The sequence below is a fragment of the Sarcophilus harrisii genome, chromosome 5, assembly GCF_902635505.1.
Source record: "Sarcophilus harrisii chromosome 5, mSarHar1.11, whole genome shotgun sequence".
NCBI lineage: Eukaryota > Metazoa > Chordata > Mammalia > Dasyuromorphia > Dasyuridae > Sarcophilus > Sarcophilus harrisii.
The window spans coordinates 120,177,160-120,193,512 of NC_045430.1; the positions used below are offsets into that span (position 1 = coordinate 120,177,160).

The 16,353-nt window shown below is 35.1% G+C and overlaps 1 pseudogene; it reads right to left on the bottom strand.

Moving 5' to 3' along the window:
• Positions 1 to 1,969: 1,969 nt before the first annotated feature.
• LOC111721098 lies at positions 1,970 to 15,987 on the bottom strand (annotated as a pseudogene).
• Positions 15,988 to 16,353: the final 366 nt, after the last annotated feature.

The window sequence follows — 16,353 nt, forward strand, 5'->3', positions numbered from 1 at the left end:
ATATGTAAATATATACTTCGGTTTCATAGTTACCAAACGTGATTTTGTTATAGTATACCATATTGTTTCATGTATCTATATCGCTATACATCCCCTAATACATGGCATATATAATACACACATGTACAATACACATGTACATGTTATAACATTAGGTACATATATATGCATACACATGTCTGTACATATATAACAATGAAAATAATGGATAAATTCAAATATAGCTCATAAAGAAGATCCTTAAATGCTTTTACATCTTTTTTGTTTTGTTTTGTTTTCAGTGTTTCTCAACTTATTTCTATAGGGATAAAATCTAGACCTATGATTTCATTGGTCTAGAGAAATCTTGGATAAGGAAACTGCTTCTGCCAATTCAAGTTGGCATCTTCTCTTTAATTTATAGCTTTAGAAAAGTGGATAAAGCATTGAAAAGTTAAAAGAATTTGCCAAGGGCCATATAGCAGAATGATCTTGAACTAGGTCTTTTTGGTTTTGAAGCCAACTCTATATCTACTGTAAGTTTATGTTATGCTTCTTTTTGGGGGTATTAAAAAAAATTAGTCAGACCTATGAATCTTAAAATCCAAATAAGAATTTTTGAAAATGTTTTTCTTATTTTTCTGTATAAAAAAAGATTATCTGCATACTTGAAAATTCTAGAGCTCTAGTTGCTATTGAATTAAATACTTCTCTGTATTGAAAACACACAAGAGGAAGAATGACTGATGGTTATCCTGTAGATTATTAAATTGGGGAAAGAGTGCAATTTATGGTTTTTGTTTTTGTTTTTTGTAGCACTATACTTCAGGAAGGAAAACAGAGGTACTCTTATAGATTACCATTTTGCAGAGAATGCTACATAAATTCAGAAGTCTTGAAAGAGCTAAACATGTGTGGTTAGCATAGAGTAGTGTGGAAAATAGAGAAGGGGGAGGGTTTTTTTTTTTTAGTCATAGTACAGAGTTGTTCTCAAAAAAGTAATTCCTTGTCTGTGTTTTAGTTGATTTAAAAACCTGTTTACCCAATGAAAAGAGAGCCACCTTGTACTTATACAGGGACTATTTGCACCCCTCCTCCTAGTTCCAGTTCCTAAGGTTAGAATTCTGTATAAATGGAACTAAAAATACCTCACATTGGTACAGTATACAATCTTTTATTGTGTTTTTTTCCATTTTCCATCATTGGCAATAAAATTTGGTTCAGCTTAGTAAATATAACACCTTGTATTTAGACAGCAAAGACTCATCCAAAATCAGCCTGAATTACTTTAGGAAACAAAGTAGTAGTGATTTTCTGTTTTCACTTTAGCCAGAAACAAGACAATCCAAGGGAGTTGAAAAAAATGGAAGGGGTTAGACTAGATAATCTGTAAGGGCTCTTATAGCTATAAATACTATTATTTTTGAGTGTCAGGATCTTAAAGAGGCTGTGCCATATGAAGAGCTTTTACAACTACTGCTACTAGGTCTTTAAGACAAAGACCCTGTTGTCTTGAGGTTGTAAATGATCACCAATGAAGGGGCACTTGGCACTTTGACATTCAGCAATATTAAGGGAAAAACCATATTTGAAAAGGAGAGCAATACACATTTGGCCTTATGACCAGACCTAAGACTTGTATCCTCGAACTACAAGGATATAGGTGTAAAGTACAGGCTAGCTTCCTGGAGGGCCTTGGGGTCAGCCAGAATCAGGATAAATCAAAGTCCTTGGTCTTTAGGGGGAGAAGTGAAGGAGGCAGGCAAGCTGCCACATGGCTTGCCAAAGATGTATCCTGGATTCTGGAGTCCGGAGTCTTCAGCCTCTCTCCCCTCTCTCCCCTAGCCCTCCAATCCTTCCTATGATTACCTCACTACCACCCATTCAGCCAGTGCTAGTGGTGAGGAGAGCCATCATCTAAATAGATGCTAATAGAGTCATTGTCTTACATCAAACAGGTAATTAGCCTTAAGGGCTCTGCATTCTCAGATTCAAGTACACCTTTTCATAGTTTCAGTCCTTTACATATAGCAAAACCTTATTGGGGCATGACAGATTCTAGGCCTTTACACTTATACCAAAATGACCAAATCGGTCTGGAGAATGACTGTTTCTTATAGGACTTTTTTTTCCTGTTTATCTCGTAAATATAAATCTGTTATCTTCCAATCCATTTAGTTTTGGTATAGCTTTAACATGTATCTGGCTCTGCACAAGATTGATTTTAAATCTAGGTAGTGTAGGGAACTGGAGGAGTGCTAAGTGACTTCCTGGTTAATGTGTCCTTCCTGAAATTCTGAGTGTCATTTCTTAAGGGTTGTTTTAAATAACTGTGGATTTTATTTGGGTTAAAACATTGTGTTATTTAGTAGAGCTAGTGCAATAGACTCATTATCAGGGAATAGTCTCTAGGAGAAATCCATGATCACGTAGGGACTTTCCTTGAAGGAATTGAACATAGGAAAAGTGGCTTTTTGATGAAAACAAGAGATATAAAAACATAGATCTCTTTATCTGGAAGTAGATAAAACTTTAATATTGAAGTTATATCATCAGAACATCCTTCACAAAGATGATTTGCCAGAGACAACATTTTTTCCTCAATCTATATTAATTTCTATTGCTGATATTCTACTAAGAACTTCCATCATAATTGTTAATGCCATAGGGTTGAAACTAATGTTTCATATAGAACACTCATCTTGAATTTCTTTGGGGAACAGTAATCTCTAACTACTGTTTCCACTGAGACTATTAGAGATTATAAATACAAAAGGACATTACCCCACCTGCAGAAATCTCTTTAGTATTTCATGTAAAGTACCTGGATCTGTATAAATTTGATTTTCTTTGACCAAAATAATTGTATCAGTGTGCAATCATCAAGCATCTATAGTTTTTTATATTTATTTACTCTCAATAGGAACTCTTGAAAAATAGCTAGACTGACTAGGAACCATGTAGAAACTTGATTCATGATTAAACTCATCCTTCATATCATGTTTTTTCTGGTGTCTAGAAAAACAACATAAATCCATTCTTGTACTTCAATGCAGAGCTCCTTAGCTAAAGTTTTTTTCCCTCATCTAGCAGGACCTGTAATTATTAAAATAGATCCATCCCATTTTGATTGTTTCTTAAAAACTTGAGCTTTTAATCAGGTTTCAAGTTCTTCAATTTTCTTTTTATGAATAGCAAGTTCATTCTGAGTTTCTGGTTTGTATTTATCTACCCATGGTTCTTTTTTAGACAGATTTTCATTTAATTCTGCTTCCTTCAGTATTCTGTTTTGAAGAAAATGATTTTCCTTGTTTTTCTTATTAAAAACTTGCTGCTTTCCAGTGTGGAGACAAATCTTCTTCTTCAATGAAAATTATTTAGTTCCAGAGATGCAATTGTAAGAGACAAGATGTAAGTATACACAACAAGATAATCAAATGAAGGTTTTAGACTTGGTTATTTTTGTGGAAGCCACCTTTCAGCTAAGAAAAGTTTTTGACATTATAAACCCTGATAGTTCCTATCCATAGTATAGAATCTCCAATACATTAAATATAAATCACCTGCAGGCAAAGGGCCGTGATCCTGTCGCTTCTCCTCTCCCTCCTATTCTCTAGTTTCCCTTTACTTCCTCCTTCCCTTCTCTCCTCTCTCCCTTCCTGAGGAAGCAGTAGGTAGTGACCCAGGTTCAGAGATGGCAGCCAACAGCACTTGGAGGACCAAGTAGGAGTTCAAGCTAAGATTCGGCCTTCTGACGGGAAGGAAAGGGGGTTTCATGGCATAGTTGAGGAATTTTTTTGGAACATGTTGGATATTTCCAGCATTCTGGGTGATGAATAGGAAGCTATTACACGTCTGTTAGAAACACTAAAAAAAAAAGCAGAATTATAGGAGTGGGGCAGATGTGACAAAGACATAAAATTTAAAATGAATGACACAGATTTTTAGATTAAAATATTAAAAAAATAAAACCTTAATGGGGATCTAAAAATATATCTTCATTTAGCATGAGAAATAGTATCTTAAAATAATAAAATTAAAAGCCCCAAGCAATTCCCAGAAACAGGAAAATAAAAATGTGCTTACAATCACATATACTCATGTTTGTTAGCATTTTGGTCAACCAAAAATAATTATAAAGCATATTTAGAATATAATAATAAGACATGAAGGTCTTTCATGTCTTTAATATATCATATTCCCACTGGGTTGCTTATGTAACATGTACTCAAGCTCTGGTTGTGTCCTCAGAGGGGAGCTCTTACGGCTATTTTTAAAATTTTACAGCCAAAGAGCCTCCATCAGTCTGCTTCCTATCAATAATTAGCCAGTAGAATAGCAATCAGCTCTCAGTAAAGGCATTTACAAAGATGCCATAGTAAAAACAGTTGTTGTAGAATATCTCCTATTCCTAATACCCATCTACAAATATACATGGATTCCATGGGAAAAAAAAATTGGATCAAACACAGAATACAAAGGAAGTAAGGCAATGTATAGGATATACATGTGACAAAGGCTACTTACCATTCCTGGTGCTATGGAATATATAGGTTCTTTCTCTCTCCTTAGAGTTCTCATACAGCTCCCTTGGGTATAGTGTCTTTATTGGACAATTTGCTCAGCTAGGTTTCCTCATTGTTCTCTGCTGCCAGAAATTATGGTGCTTGAAATACTTCTTCAATGGAATAACTTTACATCCCTTCCTGTTTCAACATACATCTTTATTCCCAGATAAATAAGATGTCTCTTATTGTAGTTTGCATATCTCCCTTCACAGTTATACAGTCAGTAGGGGAAAGGAAAGAGAGTCTTTCTTTCCTCTTTGCAGGGGTCTCCTACATGGACTGCTCCTTGGCTTGTAATTCCTCTGATTTGACCCCTGTAGGGAGAAAAAAAAATATTGTTAGGTACTATAGCTGATAAAAGAGAAATCCTTTTTTTTTTCCCCCCCAGTCCTCCAGAGGTCTTACTTCACCCCTATTCTGCTTCTTCCTCTCCATGTTTAGATATTTAAAGTCCCCAGAGTCAGACTATATTTATTTTCTCAACCAATCTCATTTTTACTTTTAATGCATTGGAGAAATATGCTTTTATATCAGAAAGGTATCAACTGTGTTAATACCTAGTTAACAAATACTTCATTACCTCTGTTTTCTACTTTGTTTTCTGTGATTATACCAACTGAGGCGAGGGAGGGTCCTTTATAAATCCATTTACATGTTGAATGTTAGCCATGCAAAGGCATATTTTATGGATTTAAAAAAACTCAACCTAGAAGCTAATAATTGAAACGATCAGCATTCTCCCCTTTATTTACCCTCCTCTCATGAGTATTCTTCAGGAGGTTGCCTTTGGAAAGGAGGAAGTAATTTTGTATTTCTAATCCTTTGTGAATAAAATGCTTTGAGTCACTTTCTCCTGTGTCCTTTTTCATTGTCCATATTATTCACCTTTATAAAACAATATCCATAATTCATTTTGTTGAAAGTTCCCCTGGTCAAAAAGAAGCAATTGTATTTTGTGACAATAAATATGTATGAATTTTAGAAGAAAATAAAGTCCTTAGATGTATCTGTTGCCAAGAATTCTTAGGGAAAAATAAAGCAAAATAGAAACAAGAAAGATTACATCTCTGAATTCTGCAGTATAAGCTTGGTCCTTAAAGAAGGAATGCAAGCATTATTATCTCTTGCCGAAAAGCATGTAAAATTTCAAAATGTGGTTTAGAATTAGTTAATAAGATTTTTTAAAAAGGAAAACATAATTATTTTATTTGGAAGATAACAATCCCTTTTGGGAGATATAGGACAGAAGACAAGGCAGAGTTTTAGCCTTCTATTCTAGGCAAAATTGATTTATAGGATGACTTGGTCCTTTAGTTTTTTTTCTATTAATTAGCATTATATTGGCTTCTATTTCAAGGTACTGAATTTAGTCCGGATTTCAAAGAGAGTTTCTGCTAGAATGAATTTATAATCTAACAATAAAAAAGAAACATAAAATGCCTCTTCCTCACCAATCCATATCCATTAAGTCCTTTAAAATAAACTTCAAACCTCACCCCACCCAAAGGTGATTATTCTTTTTCATCATTGCCTGTAATTTCCATTTATATGATCAAAAACTTACTTTTTTTCTTCTTGTGTTTCATATGATTCTTGTTTTCTCATTTAGAGTGTAAGCTACTTGAGGGCAAGATTTGTTTTTTAATATCTTCACAGTAATTTTTTGCATTCTATTAATGCCATTCTTTTGCACAAACCTAAGAACCTTCAAGACCAAGTTCAAGGAGTCAACTCCTGTATGAATTCTCAATTTTTCTGCCTGTTTGTGCCTTCCCTCTCAAAAATTATTTTATATTTGCTTACCTCCCTTGCTCCAATCACTTCTCCCCACTTTAGGATCCTTCAAAGAAAATCTTAGATGCCTAAGGGTAGTTATTTTAAAATTTTGTCTTTGTATCCTTCAGCACCTTGTGCTGTGCATGATACATAATTGACATTTAGTAAGTGCTTGTTTAGTTGCTGAATGAATAGTAAATGGCTACTTGATAATACTTCCTGAATGAAACTATTCCTTGAATTTGATTAGCCCCTATTAATGTTCTTGTGTAGCAGCTTGTATTATACTTATTTGGGTATGTGTCTTGCCTCAGACAAACTGAGGACTGGGAAAGACCTTAATTTAGAAAGGCCAAGGTCATCCACTGCATCCTGAGACATTGCTGGTCATCTTGACTTTTGTCTTGCCACTGAACTTTGACTTTGCAAAGTGAGGCTTTTTGCTTAGATCTACTTCATAAATTAAGACATCACCTTCAGGATATCATTGGTCCTTTTCAAAAATGAATGAAAGAGCACCTAAATGGTGCAGTAGATAGAGAATCAGCTCAGAAGTCAGGAAGACCTGAGTTCAAATCTAACCTCAGATTACTTCCTGGATGCATGATCTTGGGCAAATAACTTAATCCTAATTGCCATACACACATACAATTAGTTTAAAAAAAATAAAAGGATTAACAACACCACAGATTATGACCATGGTCTCCATGAGGGCTGTAATTTTAGGCAGGTTGTCATCTGTTTTAGTGCTGAGAATTTCTTCATTAAAAGTCTTAGAGAATTTCCTGAAGCACTGAGAGATTAATGATTGACCTAATGCCTTATAAGTAGTACGCATCAGAAGCACAGGCCTTCTAGACTCCAAGGCCCCTTTGGTCAGCCATGCTGCCATTGTCTTGCAGACTTATGGTTTTTTTCCTCCCCACTAAATTATTTTTCTTCCCCTTCTAAAAATTCCTAGATCACTTTGTCTCATTCTTTTCTTCTCCCCCTCACCCCAACTATGTACCTTGTATCATACTAAATCTATGTGTAACAGTGTCCAAGGCTCCTTACTGGTACAAAAAGTCTGGGTCTCTTTGAAAGTCTTTAAGGTCTCTGGATCAATTGCTACAAGAAGTTTTTTGTACAAGAAATATTTTATGTAAGTCTGGATTCCCAAGGGTATTGACTGGCTCCTTTTATAAGCATTTGGGCCAACAAGTTATCAAATACAAAGTTTTATTTACCTAGAAAAGAACACAGAAGCAACTTGTACCCAAATCCATAAAGGATCGATTAGGCCATTTCTTCCTTCTAGTAGGTCCTACCCCTTTCCATTCTCAGTCTAAGGGAGAGCTATATGATCCCCCTGACACAAACTACATCATTGTGTGAAGTTCCAATGGAATCAAATTCGAAGACTCATCACTACATCTTTAACTCCCATCATTCACCACTATGTCCTTGTTCCCCACTGCTGCTCCTATTTTCCTTCCACAGATGCTCCTTTTCTAGGACTGACAGCTCTTGAATAACTGAGGTGGTAAAGATTGATTGTCCCCTAGCTTCTCCATCCCCAGGCGAGAATAGCTGGCTGTCAGTCAGGTGTCCATCTCTCAGCATCCAGCTGGGAGCAAACAAAAATTGAACTTTCATGTTTTTACTCTCTTTGATGCTTGGATGGTTTGAAACTCAGACTGAATGAAGGCCACAGCCTGGAATGTGTGGGGGCTGATTGTTCTGATGTTAGCTGATTCATCTTCCTTTAACCATGTCAATTAAATGCTCTTAAAGTAATAGCTTTGTTGAACATAATATAATAAGGCACACATTCACAAGAAGAAAAAACATTTCTAAGTAGGTGGAGTTCATAGAGATATTTCATTGGCAGATAAAGATACACACATAAACCTGCACACAGATGTCAGAACCAGAGTGCAACATACCCATAAGGTGTAGCTGTCCTGAGAATACTAATAGAAAGGCTCTTGTAGTTTGTCTGATACTATGAGTGCCCTCTGGTGTTAAGTGGTTATTATAGATAGTAAAAAGATCTGCACATGGAAATTCTGTTTTACAAAGTGATTTATACATATTTAATCATAGAACATCATCTCTGTGAGTATAATTCTCATTTTACAGGTGAAAAAACTGAGGCTCGAAGAGGGAAAATGCCCATTATTATGATTTTCCTCATTCCCCTCCACCCTCTTCCCAGATGGCAAGCAATCCAATATATGTTATACATGTTAAAATATGTTCTATCATGTTTCTAACAAGTTCAACAACAAATCAGTCCATATTCATAAAGTTTCTGGTATATACAGAGAGCATTCTAGTATACAGAGGACAATAAGATAGATGGCAAATGGAAAAGATTGATTTTATCCATCAGTTTGTTTTATATATCAACTTATTTTAATAGTTTATTTTATCCATGAATTATAGTTACAGCATCACATTTAAATTCCAGTGGTGCAATCCTCAATAGCTTATATTACATGCTACTAAATATTAAATGGTACTAAAGAAAGCAAAAATGGGAAAAACCATCTAGACTACTTAGAAACAGACTTTGCTCTATAGAACTTACAATCTAGTGGAGAAGCTATGGTATTTATACTTCCTCATGTTTTCTTAATTCAGAATTCATGTATATGGTCTGATGTCAATTCAATTTGCCCAAAATTACAAAACAAGGCAAAGCATAAGTTTATAAGAGTGGGAAGCTCATCTCCAAGTGGACTATAATCAGATAGGAGAGTGTGGTCTTAGCAGATCTACTTAAATCATTGGCCAGATGTATGAATTTGATTGGGGCTGTTGGATGACACAGTGGTTAGAGTGCCAGGCCTGAAGTTTTTATGAGTTCCAAAATGTGACCTGGCCTAACCTGTTTGCCTCAGTTTCCTTATCTGTAAAATGAACTCAAAAAGGAAATAGTAGATCACTCCAGTATTTCTATCAAGAAAATGGGGTCATGAAGAGTGAGATATGAGTGAAAGCAAAATGAATTTGATGTTAAGATAAAATGGCTATGATCTAGAACTAGTTTGAGATCTCTAACGGAGATTCCAAGTATACTATTTGGAGGTTCAAATCTTGTCTCTGCTGCTTTATCTTTAATATCTTGAGCAATTTAATTAACATCCTTGGCTTCAGTTTCTTTATCTGTAAAATGAAGCCGTAGTAGTACATGATCTCTAAGGTTCTTTCCAATGATAAATCTATGGTTCTATGATCTGCTGTGATAAAAGCGATGGTGAAGAAGGGTCAGATGAAAATGAAGAATCCTAGCTTTTAGAGTCCTTCACAATCTGGCCTCTTCTTACCTTTTAATTTTTCTTATGCCTTATTTATACCTTACTTCTCCCCTCCTGCCATCATGCACTCTTTTGTCCAGTGATACTTGCAACCTTGCTGTTCCTCACACATGACTATTTATCTCCTGACTCTGTGCATTTTTACTAGCTGATCTCCATGCCTGGAATTTCCTCCCTCCACATTTCTATCTCCTCTAAGTCCCAACTAAAGTTCTATCTTCTGTCAGAATTCTTTTCTGATTTCTTTTAACTCTAGTGCTCTGTCTCTAGGATTATCTTTAATTTATCTTGCATATATCTTGTTTTTACAGGGGTCCTACATAAAGACCTTTTCAAATGCATAATGACTTAGAAAAATTAACATCATCTATATTTTATTGTATTTTTGTTTACTTTGCTAAGAATTTGCCAATTATATTTTAATATGGTTCTGCCTACATTTCACTAAGGAATATTGTAGATAATGTTTGACATATGCTTTACATAGTTGTTTGCATATTATCCCTCTCATTAGTTTGTGAGCTTCTAGAGGAAGAACTAATTTTTTTCTTTTCTTTGTATCTCCATTGATAAACACAATGCTTGGCACTTTGTAGGCATTTAATAAAATGCTTGTTAACTTGATTATAACAAGAAGAAAGCAGATTGAAGATGTGACTGTCCAAGGTCCAAAAAAAGAGGCTAATGAGGTGCAGTATCAGGGTCCAAAGAACAAAAAAAGCTCATTTTGATCTAAAGTTAAGTTAAAAACACAGAATGCAAATTGGAACTCAGGAGGAGTGGTTCCATAAGTCAGCAAAGATCCCTGGCTACCTTATAGAGTTACAGCTAATGTATCACAGAAGAGAGTAAATGTAATGGCCATTATATGAAAAGATTTTTCAAGATCACCCCCAATGGTTAAATATGGATCCTTTTCCAGAGTTATTTTTAAATCAGTTTAAGTATATAGTTTTCTTGGAATTCTGATTTTTGAAGACATTTCAGAAACACTTTCTTTCTGTTTTATTTTGGTTTTGGTTGCTACCATTATACCTATTTCACCTTGTCTGTCCTGTCCTTTCATGATGAAAGAAAAATCCTAGTCATATCACTTTCTCTACTTTGTGGAATTCTTCTTTATGTAGTTTAGTAATCAGGCTGACAAACTTATCAGCTGAACTCATTTCTTTCTCCCTTCTCTCCCCTAGTTGTGGAGAAAAGGAGGGGATTACATCAGAAAATTCATCCTGATGGCTTTTTTTTTTTTTGAGGCAATCAGGTAACTAAGTGACTTGCATAGGGTCATATAGCTACTATGTGACAAGTTTTTAAGTTCTGGGGTTCTGGGGTTCTACTCACTGCACTACCTCGCTATCCCTAGTGGCTTTTGACAATGAAAACATGGAAACAACAAGATAGATGAAAAATGGAAAAGATTTTATAACAATTTATTTTGTCCATCAGTTACAATTGCGTTATCACATTTAGATTCAAATTGTGCAATCCCCAAAATCTTATATGAAAAATTATTAAATATTAAATGATACTAAAGAAAGGAAAGATGGAATAAACATCTAGACTACTTCAAATATTCATGGAAGCGGTTCCACAAACTGTTAAAAAAAAACACTATTTGAAGGCATAGAGAGTGATTTTCAAGATACCCCAAAGTAGGGACCCTGGGAAATATTTTGGTCCTCACACACCCCTACCAGAAGAGATGACACAATCCATTTCTACAACAATGTTAGGAAAATAATTTACATATGGAAGACAGCCTTCATGAAAATATAAGAATGGAATAGGCAGGCTTGTACAAACAATATTCCACAGCAGACTACAGCTTTGAAGTCACAAAATTGATTGAAAGATGGAGAGAATGTAAAATCTTTGATTTTTAAAATAGCATTGATTTGGTAAAGCAAAATACTCCCTTAAGGCTGTACTTCAACAAAGTATTTCTCAGATACATGTCAAAACTATGATGAACTCTTTGAAAGATGTAAATAATAAATGATTTTATTTGAAAAGTTTATTATTATTCCTGTTAAGCAAGACATAAAACAAACATATGCACCCCCAAGGTGTTTGCCATTATCTGATTCATGACTTTTGAAGAGTGTAAATAGAAGAGGAATTCCATAGAGATTGTGAAATTCTCCAGAGGCCTTTGTTTGCAGATTACATTATACTAATTACATTAAGTTGCAGAATATCAAAATCAGAATGTCCAGATTAGATCCCAAATCCCACAGAACTGGCCTACTAATCCACATAGGAAAAACCAAATAGATAGAAAACATTTGCTTTCCCAGGCCATGTTATTTAGCTGTTAGGGGGATAGTAGATGGAGTTTGTACTATAAGAGCTATGTCTTAAACAGACATTGCTTATAGAAATCAAATTGAGTCTAGAAATGAATAGTGGGGAAATGAGGGAACTGGATTGCCTCTGGAAAACTGTTCAGTGTCAATGACCCCAAACTTCTCTCCTATAGAAAAGACATAAGCTTTTTAACAATAATATTTTTCTAGTGATGTTGTATGGTATTGTATGATAAAGTAACATAATCTCAGTACAATTTAAACTATGAGCTATTCAAAGGGCCAAGAAAGGTTCATGGTACAATGCTATTAGGTTGAGAAACTTTACCAATCAAGAATTATGTAAGAGGAACGACATTAAGGATGTTACCAGATATATATAAGACTGGAAAATAAGGTGGGCTAATCATGTGACAGGAGCAGCTAGATGTCTCTGTGGATAATGTACTGGGTTTGAAGTCAGGAAGACCTCCTGAGTTCAGATATGACTTCATATACTAGCTTTGTGATCCTACATAACTTATTTGACCCTGTTTACCTCAGCTTCCTTATTTGCAAAATGAACTGGTAAAGGAAATGGCAAATCATGCTAGTATTTTTTTTTTTTTTTACTAGAAAACCCCAATGAGGGCAAGAAGAGTTGAATACAACTGAGCAAAAATCATGTGTCAAGATTGAGAAATAATAGATGAACAGCTCATATACTCCAGTGGTGTTCGTACAATATCAAGAGAACCAGAAGATGCCAGTATTTTGGGTAGGGCTCCCCTTGGAGGATTTTTGGAAAGATAGAAAAGTCACATAAAATGAGAAGGCATGAACAGGTTTTGATTTGTGTCACTGGAGGAAACATCTATATTAGGGAGATAATGGGTACATCAAAAATTCAAAATAATTCATTCAACCATCATATAATTGTTGGATTCATAGGCAGTTTCCAACTTTTTGTTAATACCAATATATTCTAATACTAAATTTTATACTGTAAGAGTACAAATTATAGAGCTATTGCTTATCTTCATGAGTAAGGAGAATTTACTCATTGGAGTTGGAAGTTTCCTACGTCAATGATATCATAAGTCCAAAACTCCCCATGTATGCTGCTCTCCCCAAATAATAAAGCCACCATGAATACTTCATATAGACTGAATCTTATAAATCTTTTAAAATTGCATTCCTAGGATGAAATCCAATAGAATCATTGGATCAAAAGGCAAGACTATTTTCTATGACTCATATAATGCCATATTACTTTCTAATATGCCCGTACCATTCTACAATTTCATCAACAATTATTAGTTCTTTTTTTCTAAAAGTCCTGACAATATTAAATTCTCTCTTTGTTTGTGGTTTCTATTTCTGCCATTCTAATACAGGATATCTCAGATATCTCAATATACCTTATTTGTCAAGATTCATCTCAACTCCTACCTCTAGATGGGCCAAAGAAGAACTTTAGAGAAGAAAAAAAAGAGAAATACTTAAAAATAGCTATTTTGTGGGGAGCACAGAAAAAATATGAAGCTGGAAATTGTTTGAGAGTTAACAAATCATTTATACACAGGAAATTATATATGTACACATATATGTATATATTTACACAAACATATATATATATATATATATATATACACACACACACACATACATATACTGATAACTGAGATATCCTATTCAATTCTAGAATCACATCCCTATTTTGGTGCAGTGTGAAGGGGCTAATATTTAGCTTGAGTACCTATCCAGGGCTTTTTTTTACTAACAGACCATATAGAAACCATGACTCAGAGAGCAAAACACTTAATTAGGCTAGAATAGCAAAAATAAATAACAGAAAATAAAGAGGATAATTCTTGCCTCTTCAACATGAATAAGTTCAATAACCCATACACTTGATTGCTAGTAAGAGAGAAATTAAGTTTCCAGTAATTTAATGCTCCAAAATGAGGAAGAGTTGTGTCATAATTGGACTACTCTGGCCCAACTCTTCATGGCTTTGCCTCTTGGCAACCAACTGCACTTACCTATGTTTAACTGGGAAAAAGTCTTCACCCCAAACACTTCTTATAAGAATCTGATATCCAAAATATACATACAAATACATATTTCATATGTATATGTATGTTATATTTACATAAGTGAATATATACATATATACACGTATATGTTTGTATATCTATTTGTGTATACATATACACATAACTAAATCCATCAGTAAAAGCAATCATGTACCAGGTCCTATGTCTAAGCACTGGGGAAACAAAAAGAACAAAAGATAATCAGTCCTGTCCTCAATGAGCTCATAACCTAATGAAGGGGACAACAAACAACAAATATATATATATATATAAAGGCTTCTAGTAGAGGATATGATTTTGCTTGGACTTAAAGAAGCCAGAGAAGCCAGGATGAGGAGGGAGAGCATTTTAAGTATGATGGCTGGGTAGAGAAAATGCCTGAAGCTGGGAAGTGGAGTGTCTTGTTTGTGTAACATCCAGGAGGCCAGTGTCATTGGAGTTTAGAATTGTGGCAAGGGAGTAAGATGTAAGAAAATTAGGAAGGGAGGAAGGGGATAGGTTATGAAATTCTTTGAATGCCAAGTAGGAAATTTTACATTTGTTCCTGGAGGCAAAAGGGAGTCAGTGAAATTTAATGAAAAGAAGGTTAACACAGTTGGACCTGCTTTAGGAAAATCAATTTAATAGTTGAATGGAGGCTGGACTGAAATAGGGAGAGAGATGGGATGTGGGCAAATACATCAGAGGGCTATTGCAATAATCCACGTGTGAGGTGATGAAGACCTGAACCAGCATGATGGCAGTGTTAGGGAAGAGAAGGGGCTTATGTTAGAGATATTGCTAAAATGAAATCAGCAAACATTGGCAATAGCTTGGAAGTGGCAGGTTGAGAGACAATGAGGAGTGTAAGATAATTCTTAGCTTGTACTGCTGAGGAACTGGCAAAATGATGTTGTCCTCTAGAATAATAGATCTTAAGGGGGAGAGATAATGAGTTCTGTTTTTAATTTGTCAAGTTGAAGATGTCAACTGGACATACAGTTTGAGATGTCTGAAAGGCAGTTGGAGAGACAAGATTTTAGTTTAATAGAGAAACTGGGGCAGTCTAGGTAGAGTTGAGAATCATCAGCCCAGAAAAGCTAACTAAATAACATAGAGCTATTAACAATGAAATAGTATAGAGTGTAGAAAGGGCCAAAAAGGATGCAGCACAGAACCCTGAGAGACACCTATAGTTAGAGGGTTTAAAAATGCACTAAGACTTTTGAGATACTTTATATGCATACACATGCATGCACACACACTTATATACATATGAGTGGACAAAAGCCATTCCCCAGTAGATAAGTAATCAAAGGATATTAGTAATTTTCAAAAGATTTGAAAATTATTAACAATTATATGAAAGACTTTCCCAGCCCAGTGATAAGAGAAATGCAAATCAAAACAACTCTGAGGTTTCACTTTACCACCTATGAATGGCAAAGGTAACCAAAGATGGAAATAGTCAATGTGGGAAGGGTTGTGGAAGGACAAGCACACTGATATATTGTTGAGGGGATTGTGAATTGGTCCAACCATTCTAGAAAGCAATTTAGAGCTATCTTAAGAAAGATTGACCTCCCACACTTCCCTGGAGCTCTGCTGCTATTGCTACTCTATTCTCTCTTTGGAACCATCATCTGCTCACTGATTCTCTCATACTCTGCTAATATTTCGTTAAGCTTTCCTCTGTTACAACAGCTATTTCTTCATTTTGGGGGAGGTGAGATAATGCTAGGTCAATATGCCTTAAACTAATCAGAAAATTTTCACCATTTTTTGTTATATCATCAGCTGCCATATAAAAGGGTTACCCAAGTGGCTGTTGAGACCTTGTTCAGAGCTGGATTTTAGTAAATGAATTCCTTTCACTTCTCCACAGAAGGGTACATACATGATGATACAAGGCAGTACTTACCACAGAGCCTTTCTCAGACTGGGGATAAACACATTTACGTCTTTTCATCCTTTCAACTTCTATTATGTTCCACATGCTAGTGCCAGGGCCATGCAAATTTTCCTGAAACTACAATAAGCCTCCAGGAGGCACTTAGCAACATTGAAAGGATGATCTGACAGTTTTTTTTTTTTTTTCCTTTACATTTCTTTCCAGCAAAGGTCTATGCCTTTTTTTTTTTTTTTTTTTTTTTAGGAGCTTTTGATTTTGTTAGTAAAGGTTGGCAACCAATCTGCAGTTTCTTTTTAGAGAGCTGTTTGAGTCACTATTAATGAGTTAATTCTCATGTGGCTACTCATGTGTCCTAGGCAAGATCTGAGTCGTTGGACCTTAAAGCCTTTCTATTCACTATAGCATGCTGCTTCTTACATTGCCTGGCACATGCACACGCACACACACACA